General features: G+C 47.5%; 1 pseudogene; it reads left to right on the top strand.

The window, feature by feature from the left end:
• The first annotated feature begins 2,409 nt into the window (after positions 1-2,409).
• Positions 2,410-8,058, top strand: LOC148120208 (gap junction beta-2 protein-like; annotated as a pseudogene).
• Positions 8,059-18,163: the final 10,105 nt, after the last annotated feature.

Raw genomic sequence — 18,163 nt, 5'->3', positions numbered from 1 at the left:
CAGCAGAACACTGAATAAGACAGATACTAAAGTCCTTGAAAGTTAGACTAACCCTTCTCAGCTTGAGAACTGTGTCCTATGTGGTGGGGCAGGCCTGTAACCACAACACTCAGGGATGTTAGCAGGAAGAGCAGGATACCAAAGTCAGACAGAGACTGTGAGATTCTGCCTTACATTAAAAAGCAAAAAACCCAGCTGGGTGGCTGTGGTGCACGCCTTAAATCCCAGCACGTGGGAGGCAGAGGCAGGTGGATCTCTGTGAGTTCAAAGTCAGCCTGGTCCACAAAGCGAGTTCCGGGACAGCCGGGACTGTTTCACAGAAAAAAAAAAAAAAAACCCGTCTCAGAAACAAAATGGACAACTAAAAACCCACAAAACAAAGAAATAAACAAACAAAATAAAACAAAAGGCCAAGTCCCACAACCAGGCCACCGTGCATATGTGCAGCTCCGGGTTCCAGAGCAGAGATGCCTTGTGTGCCTTCCAGCCTTCCAGCTTGTTTTCTTTCTCTTGGGAGTGAACTGAGTTCAGACCCGAACAGAAAAGAATTCTTCCAGAGAAGGGAGCACATTGCTAACCCAAGTAGATCCAAACTTGAATAAGACAATGGAGGTCTCTCCGTGGGCACTGCAAAATGACCAGAGTCCTAAATTTTGCCTTATTCCTGAAATAATCCTCCATTCATAAAGGGAATTTTGGTATCATTTTCAAAATTGCTGTCAAAATTCATTCAACAATTAGTTTTACTAAATATCCCTTAAAGTCCTATCCTCCTGATAGACCCTGGGGAGCCAGAGCGAACAGGAGGCCTGCAGACATTGAGTTGAGTGCAGCATGAACAGTGACCTGATTCTGTTGTGCTGTAGGCTCAACCATGCCCTAAAAAGCTCAGGGGAGGTCAGGTACGACCCAGGCGCTGCTAGGCAGGAGTGCATGCGCGCTTCATGCCCAGTGCTGAGCTCCAGCCAAACTCCACCCGGGCTTCTCACGCAGACGCCCAGAAGTCCACGCCTCATAGTACCAAGTGGGATGCAAATACCGGGAGAGGATGCCAGCGCGTAAGAAGAGTGCAGGTGCGGGATTAGGGTGAGGGATGTAGTAGGTGCGAAATGCAGGTGAGGGCTCCGTTGCATGATACAGGTTAGGGATGCAGGAGCTGCGAACCCTAGGAGGAACCTCAAGGGACACGCAGAAGCATGGGGTACGCCAGAGAAAGGGTGGCAGAGCAGGGTGGGCAGCGGCGAGGGCGTGGCGCAGTTACAGATGATGGTTTGGGGCGGAATGCTCAAGTAAAAGGCACCGCACGACTGAAGGAAGCCTCCTTTTCAGAACTGGCAGTCGGCTTCTGGGAGGAGCGCTGAGGCTGGAGCGACAGAGCGGGAAAAGGAAACCTGGGCGCCCTCGGGGCCATGCTGGAGACTCGGCAGTGCCCAGGACAAACGGTGTGAGCCTCCGGAAACCTGGGGAATTACTGACCTTCCTTCCAGCCTCCTGAAGATCTGGCCAAGCACTTGCTTTTTTTTTTTTTTTTGTCATTATTATTATTATTTAATTGCTTTATGTACGTCGATGTTTTACCTGCCTGTATGACTGTTTGAAGGGGTCCCCCGACACTAGAGTCACAGATAGTTGTGAGCTGCCATGTGGGTGCTGGGAATTGAACCTGGATCCTCTGGAAGAGCAACCAGTGCTCTTTAACTGCTGAGCCAGCTCTCTCTTTCTCTCTCTTTCTCCCTCCCTTCCTCCCTCCCTCCCTCCCTTCCTCCCTCCCTCCCTCCCTTCCTCCCTCCCTCCCTTCCTCCCTCCCTTCCTCCCTCTCTCCCTCCCTCCCTCTTTCCCTCCCTCCCCTTTGGTTTTTTGAGACAGAGTTTCTCGGAGACTGTCCTGGAACTCACTTTGTAGTCCAGACTGACCTCTAATTCACAGAGATCCACCTCTCTCTGCCTCCCTCCCAAGTGCTGGGATTAAAGGTGTGTGCCACCACCGCCCTGTGAGCCATCTTTTGATGGCCCAGGTGGTTTTCCCGGAGATACTGTGTCTGGGTGGGGAGGTCCCAGTCGTTCAGATCATGAGGTCAGGTCAGCTTAACTGCTGGCCCATCTCCAGGCCGTGGTATCAGTGTCTGCATGGTCTCAAGCTGTGATAAAGTGATAAGATTAGTTAGAATTGAGGCGAGCTCAACTAGTTTCTTCTAAGGAAAAAAAAATTGGAGGGGGGGGGTGTTCGAGATAGGGTTTCTCTGTGGCTTTGGACCCTGTCCTGGAACTAGCTCTTGTAGACCAGGCTGGCCTCGAACTCACAGAGATCCACCTGCCTCTGCCTCTCGAGTGTGAAGAACGCACGTGGGTCAGTATGCAGCATTTTGCGGTAATCCTTTAATTGGGAGATGTGGGGTGACAGTCAATTGCCATGACTGGGTGCGGTTTGCTTTCTGTCCGCTCCCGGTCAGCCGCCTCGGCCCCTGAATATTGTGAAAGGCTCGTCCGCTCTCCAGTTTCCTTTGATCAAGATGCCTCCAAAACGTGCTGTATAACAACAGCAGCTGTACAAACAGCCTGGCCGCGGGTTATACACCGACTCCCCCTTAGAACTCGCGACTATGGAGGTTTGTAACCCGTGAGCCCCTTGGGTGGAACAAGAGGTCCTTCTTTTCTAAAGATCAGTGTGTTCAAAGTAAACATCTATCTGCTGGCTTGGTACAGTTTCCCCTGGCTCAGCAGTTTGGCACCTGTTGTTATGCCCAGACCCCCCCCCCCCCCCCCCCCCCCCCCCCGCCAAAGAGACCACCAGGGATCCAGGACTTGGCTGCAAAAGCAAGGTTTATTCCAAAGTACCAGCCTAGGCAAGGAACTCGTCCAGCACACTCAATGCAGTGAGGGCAGGAGGAGCTGCCTTCCAGAAATTACAGGACTTCTTATAGACCATCTTGCATGACCACCAATTCTCACCTAATTTGAATACCCGGACCTAAGTGAGGACAGAAAATTCAAAAATCATGACATCATTATGTAGTGGATGTGAGTACCTTCTCTGTTGGCCCGTTCCTATCTGTCCTTGGGGGATGTAGATGAAGCATACTATGGACGCATTTTTAATTGGCCAGTTCTTGGCTGTTCTTGAGGCAATGCTCTCCCAATTGTTGTCACGATGGCTCTTGTCAAGTATTAAGTGTTTTTCAAACTAGCCTAGCCTAAACAGTGTGTTTCAGGCAATAAGCAACTCTGACGTGTTTCATTTCTTTATGATCGACTGTTCCTGTATTGTGAAGTACACAATGGTCCTACGGGAAACAGAGGAAGGACCTTCTTCCTAGTGGTAACTAGGTAACTGCCGCTTGTTTTTGAAACATTGTACCACAGCTCAGAAAGTGAGGTGCTGGTAAGTTCCCTTTCACTCGAATATAGCGACTTTTTTGGTGGAAATCCACCCACACTCACAAACCACTGTTTTCTAGATGCCATGTAGTAGATAGACTCTTTGGCTAAGGGGCAGTCATCGCTAGTAAACTTCACAGGTCTCTCACAGAAGCCATTAAAGATATTCCCAATGCTACTTACTAACTGGCAGAAGAAACCAAGAAGAAAGGAGGAGGAAGACCCTACAGAGAGGAGGATCCGGTGTGCCACATGTGGGTACCAGGGTCTCTCACATGCCCTTGTCAGGTGAACTGTCTTAGCCAGTGGGTTTTTGTCCCATGCTTCCTCTTGCCAGCAAGAACCATGCGGGACACAGGATCCTATTGCAGAAATAGCTTTAATGCCCCTTGGGAGAGCGAGCATCAGCCAACATGGCGGAGACCCAGATATGAAGGAAGCCATCCCTTATATAAGAAACAGACCCTGCTTTGGGACGTGTCACTCTTGGATTGGTCCGCTGCTCCCAGTCCCAGGTGATGATGCCTCAGGAGTAGTGGAAAGTTACCAACATGTGTGAGCTTTCTAGCTCACCTGGCGGTGCAGCGCCATCATATGGTGGAGAGTGTGGCTGCGGCCCTCTACATCTCCCCCTAAATTTACTTCTTAGCAGAAAGGCAACTCCCTCAGAAGGTAAAGATAGAGGTCGCATTTCCCAAAATGAAAACATTAAAATGGGCTTACATGGAATCTGTCCCTAGGCTCATGACATCTGGAACTTATCCGGCCTGCCCTCTGCCATTTTTCTGGGAAAGGGGAATATATGGCAGGACATCCTTATGCAGGGTGACTTATCTCTCAGAGAGGGCCATTCTCTGTGTGATGTTTTTTAGCTCCATAACCTTTAGGGCTAGCTAAGCCAAGCATTCCACCCTGTGCCATGGACCATAGTCCTAGGGGTGTAGGAGCTGGTTGGCTTAAACCTTACTGCTTTAACATAGATAACCATATATTAGAAGAGGCTTTCTGTTGGCTGCGGCCCTCTACAGGTTTTTTCTAGCCTGATAAGAGAGCCCTATGGAAATGGTGACTCAGCCCTGATTTCCAGAGAGAATATTTGAGTTTTTTTTTTTCAAGTACCTCAAGAAAAAAGTACCTACAAAGGATGTGTGGTGTTGCTGTCGCCCTTCTCCAATACTAAGTAGTAAGGATCTTAGTGTCTAAATGAACAGGTTTTCATTGTTTGCAAAATAAAACCAGCTCTCACTGTGGCCAGGTGCGATGATGCACCTTTAGTCCCCACTTCTGGAGAGGTTTGAGGCTAAGGATCCCTACCAGCCCAGGAGTTCAAAACCAGCCTGTGTAACACAGTAAGACTGCCTTCAAGAGATAAAGCCCTGAGAGGAGCTCACTCAGTGATAGGTTTACCTCAAGGCATAAGGACATCTGATCAATCCCTAGGACTTATAAGACAGTGCTGGACATAGTGTTGGGGAGGCAGACACAAGGGGATCCCTGGGCCTCACTGGCCAACCAGTCTAGCCTGCCTGGTGAGCTCCAGAGTAATGAGAGATTCTGCCTCAAAGAAGGTGGATGACATTCCTGAGGGTGACACCTGCCATTGTCTTTGACATAAACACACTATAAGTGCCTGTGCACACACATGAACATTGAGTATACACATATGTATCCTGTATGTTATAATTCACAGTGGTTCTCAACCTGTGGGTCAAGACCCCTTTGTAAGATTGAATGACCCTTTTACAGGGGTTGCCTGGAAATATCAGATACTTACATTATGACTCATAAAAATAGCAAAATTAGGGGCTGGAGAGATGGCTCAGAGGTTAAGAGCACTGGCTGTTCTTCCAGAGGTCCTGAGTTCAATTCCCAGCAACCTCATGGTGGCTCACAGACATCAATAATGAGATCTGGTGCCCTCTTCTGGCATGCAAGCATACACAGAAGGAATGTTGTGTACATAATAAATAAATCTTTAAAAAAAATAGCTTCTTTGTTAAAAAAAAAAACAGTAGCAAAATTACAGGTATGAAAATGATATTACAGTTTGGGGGGTCACCACAGCATAATGAACTGTATTAAGGGGTCATAGTGTAAGACTTTAAGACAATTCTGAAGCCATTTCTGACAATTCCAAACCCTCTCAGCCTCGTACCTTAGTGCTTCCCCTCCTCCCCTGGGAACCAAGGACCTAACAGCTACACATGCACGTACTCAGTTCCTGAACAATTACCCATACATGTATGTTTTGACTCAGTCCCCTGGGAAACTGGGTCAAAATGACCTCTTACCTCATCTGATCTGACAATAGCTCTCCAGCCAATTATTGGTATTAACCCTTTTCGAATAAGCTAATCATAATGGTCAAGGAACAACCCCTCTTGTTTCTATGGGGCCTTCTCCTTTAAAAGTAGACTGTACCAGCTATTCGAGGTCTCTCGGCTTCCCGAATGCTGAGGGACTCTGTCATGACAGAATTAATAAAATTCTCATGCTTTTGCATCGGCTGTGGTATATGAGGTGGTCTCTGGGGGTGACTCCTTCTCGGTTTGGACACTAGAGTCCAACATTAGCATTAGGAAGGTTGAGAGCCCCTGTATTAGTGTGTCTAAAATAGTTGGTATCAGACTGTTGTATGAGGCTTTTCTCATAACATCAGTGTTTCTTTGTATCATTAGGGTGCTTAAATTTATATTTAACATAACTTGTTAGTACACATTTCAGCAGCTGAAGATCGTATGGAGTTTAGTTTTGGTAATGATGAATGAACCGTAGTTTCTCACTCAGAGCTGGCTTTATTCTGTGAAGAACTGGAGATAGAGCCTCTGTTAAGAGTTCCTTTGTCCGTAACACAATATACAACAAATAAGGATTTTGCCTATGAACATTTAAAAAAAAAATCTGGAGGTGGCTTCATCCAAAACCTGTGAAAATTAATCAAAATATTTATAAATATGTATTTTATTTTTAATTATATGTGTATGGGGCGTACACATAAGTACAGGTTCCTGGAGGCTGAGGCATCTGATTCCCAAGGACTGGAGTTACAGGTAGTTGGAAACTGTCTGACATGGGAGCTGGGAACTGAACTCAGGTCCTCTGAAAGAGCAGCGAGCATTCTTAACCACTGAGCCATCCCTCTCTCTGTACACTTTTCAAAATATTTTAAAGAGCCAACCTCCCCTGGAGACTTAGGACGCAGTAGGATCAAGTAGACTTGCAGACACTTCATCGTCTGAACTTGGCTTCTGTGTCTCAAGGAGGAACTGGTCCAAGCTATAGTCTCCCCCGGGTGCAGCCCAGAGCTGGAGATGCTGACAGAGTCTACTGAGGAACTCTTGTAGAGGTGGGTCCACTGAGCTCTGCCAGGACTCATTATGCTAACAAGTGCTTTGCTTGGTACCTCTCTCCCTATAACCAATTTGTGCTAAAGACTGGGTGGGTCACTCGGGTGAGCAAGCCACTTTTATTAGATAGTGCACAGAAACGTGTTCGAGATGGTTTGGGGACTAGATTCTTAATCCTATGGCAAAGTGGGTTTTGTTGTCATCTAGAGGAGTCTGTGTCAATCCTTGCTCAGAGAGCTAAGAGTTCTTGCTCACCCAGAATCACAGCAGTGACCCTGGGTTCAGCCAGACCAAAGATTCTTGTGTTATTTTTATTTATCTTCTCCAGTGCCGACTCCTGTGAGATCAGGGTGGTTTGGGGACACTACAGACTGACCTGGGGATGTCAACCAAACCTCACAGCATTGGGAAAACCTGGCTCACCATCAAGTTCATTGTCTGAATCAGGAACTTCAAGATGGCTGCAAGGAGGTGTGGGAGATGAGCGAACCCCTGCTAAGGAGGCATGGGAGGTGAGCAAGCCACTGCAGAGGAGGCACGGGAGAGAAAGCCGGTTTTGTTTACAACACTCCCCAGCCTGACTGCAATAATGTTCCTTCGTTCCATCACTATTCTATCTCTCACGACCAACTCTGGGCCCTTCAAATCTTCCTGTCTACATCCACCCTCCTGGTGGCCATGCACATACCAGAGACACAGAAAGAACAGGAGTTTTAGAAGGAAGACACAAAGAATATATTTAAAGACATTTAAGAGATCAAAAGCCAGAAGGTGCACGGACTGTAGGGATGGCTCAGAGGTTAAAAGCACTTCCTTTCTTCCCAGAGGATCAGGGGTCCATGCCCATCTGTAACTCCAACTCAAAGGAACCAGCACCTTCTTCTGGACTCTGTGGGTATTTGTACACACATGGCCCAAACACACACACACACACACACACACAGAGAGAGAGAGAGACAGACAGACAGACAGAGAGACACACAGAGAGAGAGAGAGAGAGAGAGAGAGAGAGAGAGAGAGAGAGAGGAGAGAGAAAGAGAGAATCTTAAAAACAAACAAACAAAAACACCAGCAGGTCTATATCAAAGGGTCCCTGTGGTGAACCTGTTTCATCACCAGCGTCTTCTTCCGGGTCATTTTTGAAGCTGTCTTCATGCGTGTCTTTTATATCATGTACAACAGCTTCTTCATGCAGTGTCTGATGAGATGCAATGCCTGGCCTTGTTCCGGTATGGTGGACTATTTCATTTCCAGGCCCACAGAAGACGACCTTCACAGTGTTCATGATTCCTGTGCCTGGAATTGACGTCCTGCTAAATACCACAAAAATGTTCTAGTTTTATTGCTCATTAGATATTGTAGTAAGGAGGAGTGGGCCCTTTTGTTCTTCCCGCCTGGCTCGCTTAACCCCTGAAATAACCACACAGAAATTGTATTAATTAAATTACTGCCTGGCCCATTATCTCTAGCCTCTTTTTGGCTAACTCTTACATCTTGATTAATCCATCTCCATTAATGTGCATCACCACTTGACTGTGGCTTACCGGCATGAATCTAACCAGCGTCCGTCTTGGGCAAGAGAATCATGGCCTCTGCCTGTCTCTGCTTTTTTCCTCCCAGAATTTTGTTCTGTCTACTCCGCCCACCTAAGTGCTTGGCCCTATCAAAAGGCCAAGGCAGTTTCTTTATTCAACCAATGAAAACAACACAAATACAGAAGGATCTCCTACACCAAGATATTGTTCAGAAAGGACTGTGGAGAGATGTCTCGGTAGATAAAGATTTGCCATGCCAGCATTAGAAGCTCAGTTCAGAACCACACACCCATGTTAAATAAATAATCAGAGTAGTTGTTTTTGAAGCCTGTGCTCCCAGCACCAGGGAAGTAGAGATGGGAAGCTCAGAGTAAGATGACTACCTAGTCCTGCAGAACCTGTGAGGCCTGGTTCAGTTGAGAGGCCACACGTTAATAAATAAAGAGCAAGCGAGAAAAGCACGTCGACTTCAGCCTCCCCCACACATGCAGAAATATACCCATGCCCAGACCACACGTACCCAATGGTCAGGAATGGCTGTTCTGCAATCAGTCCCTACAAGTGAAGGATGAAAAAGTGAGCTGGCGAATGGGGAAGGCTGGTGAGTTTCCTTTCGTCTCCCTCCATCAACGAAGGAGTTCCTTTAGATCGTCCTCTCTGCTCTCTCTCCCTCTCCTCCTCTCTTCTTCCCTTCCTTCTTCTCCTTCCCCCTCTCTCCCATCCCTGAGGACTAAAATCTCTAAAATTTGACTGTATTCTGAATTTAGCCTGTTCCTACTGGCAACACCCACAGCCCCGTGTTCTAGTCTTTCTCTTCACCTGTTCAGTTCCAATGAATGATTCTCTTACCTCCAACCACCTAGAATGGATTCTTAATCCAGCCTGTATTTTACTTAGCAGCTCCAAGAGAACTCCCGCAAATGACTCCTGGCTGCATGTCCCCCCTTTCTGCCTCAGCTGATATGGCTGTTCCATGCTGTCTTCAGATTTGGACAAATTTACATGCTTCACCCTGGATCCAAAAGCAAAACCAACCCCAACCCGTTTTTACTGGTCAGACAGACACCACTACACTGACAGACAGTACATCTCCTTGCTAGTCCCCACTCCTTGAAGCTCTACGAGAGAGCCTTTCTATAAAGTGCCCAGGGGAACGATTAGCCTCCTCTCTACCGAGTCCACTATTACTAGCAGGCCTTCTCCAATTACTTCCGCCATAGGGGTGACTACTCAGTTCCACCCACAACAAATGGGAGGTTCCCTTGGTCATTGCATTTCCCAAGCTACACCCAATGATTCAGATGCCACCAGGACTTTGTGTGACTGGGGTCGTCTGGCCTTTTCCCATGACTTCCAACAGATAGAAAGCCCACTTAAACCTGTAAAAAATAAAAAATAAAAAAATCCCCCTCCTCTCTAACACCTGTTCTTTCTAACACACACACACACACACACACACACACACACACACACACACACACACTTCATCCTCAATGCTTCAAACTCTAACTCACACCCACCCTCCCCACTGTCAACACTTGGACCCCTGGCAGGGTCAACCCCAGCCAGTTTTCTCTTTGCCTGAAAGAAAACCCAGCTCTTTCCCCTCCGCCTTGACTCGTAGCTACTCAAACAGAGCATTGTCTTCCGTGGTGCCTCCGCGTCCTTGCATCCTTACTGACTGAACGAGAACTCACACCGTAGCACACTTACCCACAGACAGACACGGCTCCTGAAGAGAGATGCCTTCCTGTCTCTTTAACTGGCCACACACAAGAGAACTCCATTCCTAGTCCCCTTCTCGTGGCCCTAGGAGTAACAGTGGACATTAACCCTGTGTTGGCAGGCCTATCCGCCTCTGTAACTGCAGGGTTTGAAAGAGAATGGTCCCGTGGGCTCATCTGTTTGGTGGAACTATTTGGGAAAGATTAGAGGTGGCTTTGTTGGAGGAAGTGGGGACAGGCTTTGAAGTTCTCTCTCTCTCTCTCTCTCTCTCTCTCTCTCTCTCTCTCTCTCTCTCTTTCTCTATGCATCATGAATGTGGATCAAGACGTGAGCTCGCAGTGTTTGTCCCATTGTCGTGGACTCTGACCATCTGAAATGGGAAGCCAGATTAAATGCTGCTTTAGAAGTCTCCTGTGTCGTGGTTTATCACAGCAGTATAAAAGTAACTACGAGGGGCTGGAGAGATGGCTCAGAGGTTAAGAACACTGACTGCTCTTCCAGAGGTCCTAAGTTCAATTCCCGGCAACCACATGGTGGCTCACAACCATCTGTAATGAGATCTGGTGCCCTCTTCTGGTCTGCAGGCATACATGGAGGCCGAACACTGTACATAATAAATAAATAAATCTTTAAAAAAAAAAAAGTAACTACAACAGTGACTGATCAGTCCTCCTCCCAAGAAAGTCCCCACGAAACCTCCAGAATCAGCTGGAGTCCTTAGCAACAGTCACACACCAAAAGATGAAAGGGTATGGGGGAGTGTCCATCTCCTGATAGAAGATGGGGAGACTTGTAAGAAATTGTAAATCAGTTCTGGCCTGGTCAGAGACACAGAGGCCACAGAGGCTGAGTGGGGGGAGGGAGAGAGAGAGAGACGCCAACTGGGCCGCAGGAACCAGAGATCAGGTGGTCTCAAAAGCCCTCACGAGTCCTGGCTCGGAGAGACCTTTTGTCAGCCCTTAGGAACCATCTTGATTCTCGGGCCCATCTTTAATCCATTAGCTGGTTTCATCCAGCCCGCCGTACAGCACGCAGCATGGACTCATATGGGCAGTAGCCTCCTGACCCATGAATACAGATATTTGCTTCTGATCAAGACATCCCAAGATGGAAAGGCCCCAACCCCATGGTGCCCCAGTCCAGCAGTAAGCAGTTAGTGGTGTAACTACTACACCCATCCCCCATGACACCTCCCACTCTGTCTCCTCTGTGTGTTTCTTTTTCTGTAAGCAGACAGGTTGGGAATTTTTGATCTCTGACTAGATGTCGCTCGGGTCTCTCATCTGACACTGACATGGGCAGGAGCAGCTTGGTTTTCCCAGCAACAGGACCAGAGGCAGAGCTGGTTTCCCCTTTCACCTCACACTGGTTCTGAAGCACGATTAACAAAAACCCGGAGACATAAATGGGGGTTCAACCTGAAGGTCAGAAAAGCAAAACAGGTAGCCACTGGCTCTGACTTCTAACCTCGGTCCAAAATGCCGATCCTGCCTCCAGGAATCTCAGGAGGAGACTGAGACTGAGAGCTGTCTCCTCCCGGTTTTGTAGCTGTTGTTTTTGTTTGGGTTTTCTTTGCTTTTTTGTTTTTGCTTTGTTTTGAGACAGGGTTTCTCTGTATACTTTGGAACCTATCCTAGAACTCACTCTGTAGACCAGACTGACTATACAGAGATCTCACAGAGATCCACCTGACTCTGCCTCCTGAGTTCTGGGATTAAAGGTGTGCGCCACCACTGCCCGGCTCTTCCCATTTAATGTTCTTCTCTAGTTCTGGGATTAAAGGCATGCACCGCTTTGTTTCCATGACAATTAGTGTGGCTACTGGGATTAAAGGTGTTGTTACCACTGCCTGATATGTAAGGCTGACCTGTGGGGCTGTTTTTACTCTCTGATTTTCAGGCAAGCCTTATTTATCAAAATACAAATGAATATCCACTACATTCCATGTGGCCAGCAGCACAAGAGTTTGTAAGGATTCCTGAGTTCCCATTCCATTCCTTTAAGACAACTCATTGTCCAAGACTGCCTGCTAGTTTTTCTAACTCAGAATCAGGTGAGATCAGAGAAAAAAACAAGAGAAAAGAGAAGCGAAGAGGGGGAAAAATTCTTAAAAATATTTTTGATCTAGAGAATAAAGATAATATTAGAAGAATGTGGGAGGTAGAGGATAGGGAAGGGAATTTACCTTGTTATGGGGATTCTCGTTTGCATTGTTGAATTTATTATGCTTGCTTCATGAGTCTGTTCTGAGCCTTAGCTCGAGTGGTACCAGTGATCTCACCATACGAGTGGTCTCCCTTTCCCCACTCATCTTGTGTCTGTCTCTTTCCCTTTTAGGCACCTACTTACCTCCATAAGCAAACATATAAACTATTCAGGGGAAAATCCAGCCCAAGAATAAATCATGTTCTTGCTGGGCGGTGGTGGTACATGTCTTTAATCCCAGCACACAAGAGGCAGAGGCAGGTGGATCTCTGAGTTTGAGGCCAGCCTGGTCTACAGAGCAAATTCCAGGGCTACACAAAGAAACCCTGTCTTGAAAACCCAAGGGTGGGGGTACAATCATGTTCTTAATGTTTGAATTTCATAAGTAGACATTTTACAACTTGGATACACGTGAGATTTAAGAGAAAGCAGAAGAAAATGAAAAGGAGAGAAAATTTATTTTATTTCAACTTTGCTTTTATAATTTCAAATAAGGACAGGATCTTCATCGTTCTCACCCTTCCTCTCCCCATCTCCTCCCACGCATCCTGCTCCCTTCCATACTCATGCACAGAGGACTCTTCCATAGGCATGTTTAGGGCTGACATTTAGGTTTGGCTCACCTGTCAAGAAACCCGACTCTGGGGGACTTTTCCTTAAAATCCAAATCTCAGCGAAGTTTGATTCTGCTCTAGAGAGCAGAAACAATCCCAAAGGGACGTGGAAACTCAATGCTTTGATTTTCGGAACAGTAAAACAGAATTACCCCGGATCCATACGAGACCGAGGAGATGTGGGGAAAGGGAGAGAAGAGGAAAGACTTAAGAGAGCCTCAAGCAGCTGCAGTAGTTTGACTTTAGTCCAGACAACAGACAGTAGATGGCAGGGAACTGTGGGTAATTAACCCTGCACCTTTTCTTTCTCTCTTTTTTTGCTCTCTGACCCACAGGAAACCACTGGCTGAGGGAGTCCAGCCACCGCTGCCTACTTCTCTCCAGGAATGCCCTACATCCTGAGCGCCCACGCACGCACGTGCAACAGCTGCTGCACACAGGCCAGGCAGGGTGTAGAAAGGTTGCAGCCTATGGCTCTCCAACCACAGACATCAAAATGTCCGGCCACAGACATCAAAATGAAAAGGCAGAAAGTCGGGAGGGAGATTTTTAGCAACAAGAGGAGGAAAGATGGGTTTTCCACGTCCGCTGTTGGCACAAGCAGAATGGTTGGGGTGGGTTCTGGTATTTCCATTCTTCTTGTTCAAATATTCAAATAAAAACCGACATAAATTTGAAGAAGCAGCAAGAAAAGGTCATTCGAAGCAAAGCAAGAGGTCAGCTTAGAATAACTGCAAAAGGGGTTCGCGAGCACAGGCGTGAAGGGGCCATGGTTTGGCGCTGCTGCTAAGTGTTCAGGAGGAGGAGGGCTGGTTACTAAGGGTGTAGTTTGCCGGTGGTTGGAGTAACAGATTAGGCCATATAAATCTTTCTTCTATAGAGTGTACCCTTTCCCACAATTCATCTGGTTTTAGACATAATACTTACCCAATTATATCTTGGCAGAAGATGGCAAATAGGGGATTCTCCCTCCACCTGAGGGCACAGTTTGTCTTCTTGGGCACGCACCCCAAACCAGTCCGGCGCAGGTCATTCTTTCCATTCTTTATCCTCAGGTACAGTGGGAAGATTTACTGGAAGGTAAGTTTGATTGTTGTCAAGGGAAGGAGAAGCTTATTCCAGTGTTCGGCGAGGGCGGGGGTATATGTCGCTTGATGCAGATATGGGTCCTGTGTTATCAGCAGGTAGCTAGATGCTTTGCTGGGGGCAGTGCACAAGACATGCAGGCAAGGGACCTAAGCTACCCAGTTAATTCTTACTAGAAGACGGGTGTGCATGAACCAAAGCCCAGTGGGGTCCCAGGTTTCCCAAATCCCATATACAGTCATGATCAGGCAGACTCATGGCAGTAGCCACGCTCTAGAATGGGACAGGCTTGGGTCTCCTGACAGCAGAAAGGCAGGCTCTGCGTCTTCCTGGGAGAGGAGCGCTGCCTTTATGGAAATCAAGCTGCTCTCGTAGGAGATGCAGCGAAGCAAGCTCGCTGCCTAGGCCTCCAGGGTCAGACACCAAGCACCAGAGCCATAGGTCAGCAGTTTTCTGCATTCCTCATGAATGTCCTGGCTTATACCTGCTGTCTCCCCCTGAAATAACTATAGATCACTTTGTTACCACACAGCACAATAGACTCGCAACAGAAAACATTCCCCTAATGAGAAGATACAGATAACCCCTCCTGGCTGGAGAACCATTGACTGACTGGCCTGGACTGGGATAGTGTATCACGGTTACTTCCCCTGTTCAGTGAAGAAGCCACTTGACCATGGGTGCCTCTGCTCCTTCCTGGCTGGATCCTGGCTGCATTTGGAACTCACGCCAGAACTCTAATCTCTGGTAGGGTGTGCGTAGGAAGCAAAAACCACGGCCTAGCAGCTTGTCCACGGGTCCGAAGGTCCAAGACCTTCTGCATGAAAGCAAGACCAAGCTTTTGTTGTTGTTTCTTGGTTTTTTTTGTTTTGTTTTGTTTTTTTGTTTTTCGAGATAGGGTCTCTCTGTGTAACAGCTCTGGCTGTCCTGGAACTCGCTTTGTAGATCAGGCTGGCCTCGAATTCACAGAGCTCCGCTGGCCTCTGCCTCCCGAGTGCTGGAATTAAAGGCACCTGGCTAAGTCCAAGCTTTTTGCCTTTTAGCGCTCTCTCTATATCTCTCTCTCTCTCTCTCTGTCTCTCTCTCTCTCACACACACACACTCTCTCTCACTCTCTCTCTCTCTCCTCCCTTTCTCTCTCCTTCTGCAGTATTGGTGACTGAATTGAGGGCCCCATGCTTCTTAGGGAGACATGCTCTACCACTAAGCTATGCCCACATCGTATCCCATTGTTAACCCTTTTATGTCTGGGACTCAGTCTCACTAAATTGCTAGGCAGACATTGAAGTTGTGATCCCCCTGTCTCAGCCTCCTGAGATGCAGGGATTACATGCCTATGCCACCAAGCCTTTCTCTCTGTCTATGTGCAGCTAGAGACTTGTACCATCTAATGGCATTTCAGTCACTAAAGGACCACATTACGACCGTGGCGTGTGTCACGCCCTGTCCATGTGTGGATATGTTAAATGCATAAAGGTGATTATTTACTACCATCCTGCACTTGTGTGGGTTCAGTACAGGGTCCTGCTATTCCGATTCATAGCCTGGGAGCAGTGAGCAATCCTATAGAGCTGGATGCTGTACCACACCATCTCAAGTTGTGAAGTTCCACTCTGTGAGGCTTGTTCCAAGGTGGAAATGTACTGGGGAGCAGCCGTTGGCTAAGAGATGGGGGTTGGGCCAGCTAGTCATAGCAGTCTCCTGACTGTGATGTGTGTTAGCCGTGTGGTCTCTAGGAGAATCTGTCGACTTTCTGAGCCTCCATCCCCCCTCCCCCCGCAGGAAAGCCAAGAGTTCTGTGAGTTTCAGGAGGTGGGGCTCGAATGAGCTCAGCTCATGCATGTACATGCCTCAGCCCAGTACCTGGTCCAGCAAGAGTTCACAGGCTGCATGTAACCCTGCGCCCTCTCTCTCTGAAAGCAATCTGCCTAGTGAGGGTGGTTCCAGCTCTCCCCAAGCTGTCCCCTGGTTCTGCACTGACTACTTATCCTTTATGTTTTGCTTTTCTAATTTTAGTCAGGGAGGGTCGGAGGCAAGGTCACGTGAAGCCCAGGTGATAATTGTTAATGTCACAAAACCTGGAATCACCTGGGAAAAGGGGCCTTTGGGTGGAGGGTTATTTTTATGTTATCTGGGGTTGGGAGACTGGCCCACCACGGGTGGTTCTAATCCCTAAGCAGAGGCTCCCGGAGTGTGTGAGAGGGCACTGAGCATTGGCATGCCTGCTGACTGCAGAAATGGCACAACCAGCTTCCCCAAAGCTCCCGGGGTTGTGAATTCCCCTGCATGATGCACTAAAATGTGCAGCTGTGAGCTCTACTTCATTTCTGGCCACCTCCTTCTTTTGGTACTGATGGCACTCCTGCAGACACGATGATGCCACTCCTAAAACCTGCCAGACTTTCCACAGCAATCCCACAAGGACAAGGATTCTCTGTCTGCCCAGGGGAAGCGGTGTGATGACAGGGAACAGAGTGACTATGGTAGGCAGACTGAGCCTACTTTCCTCAAAAGGGCTAAAACTACAAAGAATATTATGTGTGGAGCCCATGTGCAGCTCTAAGGGAACATGGGCTATTACAAGAAGGAGATAAGAAGAGAAAGGGCCAAGTGATCCATTTCTGAGATGATTTTGTTATGAAGACAATAAAAATCGCTAGCTTCTACTGGGGGAGAAAAAAGTACAACCATGGACAGGATAAACCCTTCCTGGGGCTGGAGAGACTCCTGGTGGGGAAGAAGACTTGGTCTCCTTCTAGAGGACTCAAGTTTCATCCCTGGTGATTCCAACTAATAAAGAACTTCATAATTTTTGCGGGAACACCCGTTCCTAATGCCTATCATGTGGGAGCACAAATAGGCCAGATAACAAGAACAAATGTCGATTTTAATCAAAGGTGTGGAGGCCACATCGGGTAAGAGTGTTGCTGACAGAATCTGGTGACACAGGCTTCATATGATAAGAGGCAAGGGCAGTCAGGAAGCAACCAGAGGAGGAGCATGAACCTGGAACAGAGCACGGGGTCATCTCAAGTTTGGGGCCAGCCTGATCTACATAGTGAGAGCCTATGTCAAAATCTAAACAAAGCAAAACCAACAAGAAGCCTCTATCTGGTGTTTAGCCCCAGGTTCTGTCCCAGTGCCCTTAGTTAATCCCAAACAGCTCCCACAGGCCCATCGCTAACACCACATTTGGGCCAGGTCTGGCAGCTTACGCCTGGAATCCTGTCAGCTGAGAAGTAGAAAACAACACAATCACGGTGACGTCTTTGTTTTGTTTCCACAGCTCTGGAGACTGAACCCAAGGAAATCCAGATAAGGACAGTAGCTCTTGAGAGCATCCCTGGGCCTACAGCACAGGGATTTACCTGCCACAGTCTCCTCACGCTCTATACACACGTCCTAAATATATAACGTGCTGGAGGCCAGGCAGGATTTTAAGCGGGGATTTTGTCTTTTTCTTTTCTTTCTTCCTTTTTTGTCCCTTTTTTTTTCTTTGAGACAGGATCTTACCTGGATTGGTTTCAAACTCACAGTAATCCTTCTGCCTCAGCTTTCCAAGTATTGATATTATAGGCTTGTGCCACCAGGCCTGCTTTGACTGCCTTGTCTCATTAAGACTTACATGTGCCTGTGAATTCACTTTGTAATTATTAAGGATAATAATTAAGGAAATAATTAAGGATGTGGGTCATCCTTCTGCGGACAGAAATGGACACAGCTCAGCACAATGGATGTTTTGAGCACAGAATACGGGACCTTCCCACCTCCCCCAACACCAGCCCAAAGTCTTGTATGAGCAGATGTTCAGTGCATAACTGGACTGGTTACAGATGTGTTATTAAAGACATCTATATCCCACAAAGTAACAAAACACTGTGCACTGTCAAGGAATCTTAAGTAGCTAATGAATAGGGCTGTCTACACTGCTTTTAAACAAACTCAAGTAGGAGGTTTCATGCATCATAAACTTCGGTGCTTAAAGAAAAGACCCATTAAATTCTGTCCTATAAGGTCAGACGCAAGATTGCTGTGTTGCTTTGAGCTGTCACACTGAGAAAGGACAGACACAGTCAACAAATGGGGCTTGAATTTTCACCACACACGCTAAGCCCAGATTCGCTCAGGGAAGCAGTTACCATCCTGACCACCAGGGGTCGCTACAGACAAACACATTTTCACATTTCACCAGGCTCCCTTCTATCTTCTGCACTGGAAACGTTGTTAGAACGTGGAAATGTGGCCCAACTCAGAATTCCCGTCTAGTCGGGTTGGCT

The sequence above is a fragment of the Myodes glareolus genome, chromosome 12 (genome assembly GCF_982192425.1).
Source record: "Myodes glareolus chromosome 12, mMyoGla1.1, whole genome shotgun sequence".
Lineage (NCBI taxonomy): Eukaryota > Metazoa > Chordata > Mammalia > Rodentia > Cricetidae > Myodes > Myodes glareolus.
Note: the sequence above shows the minus strand (reverse complement) of the source record. Positions and strands in the feature narration are given on the sequence as shown.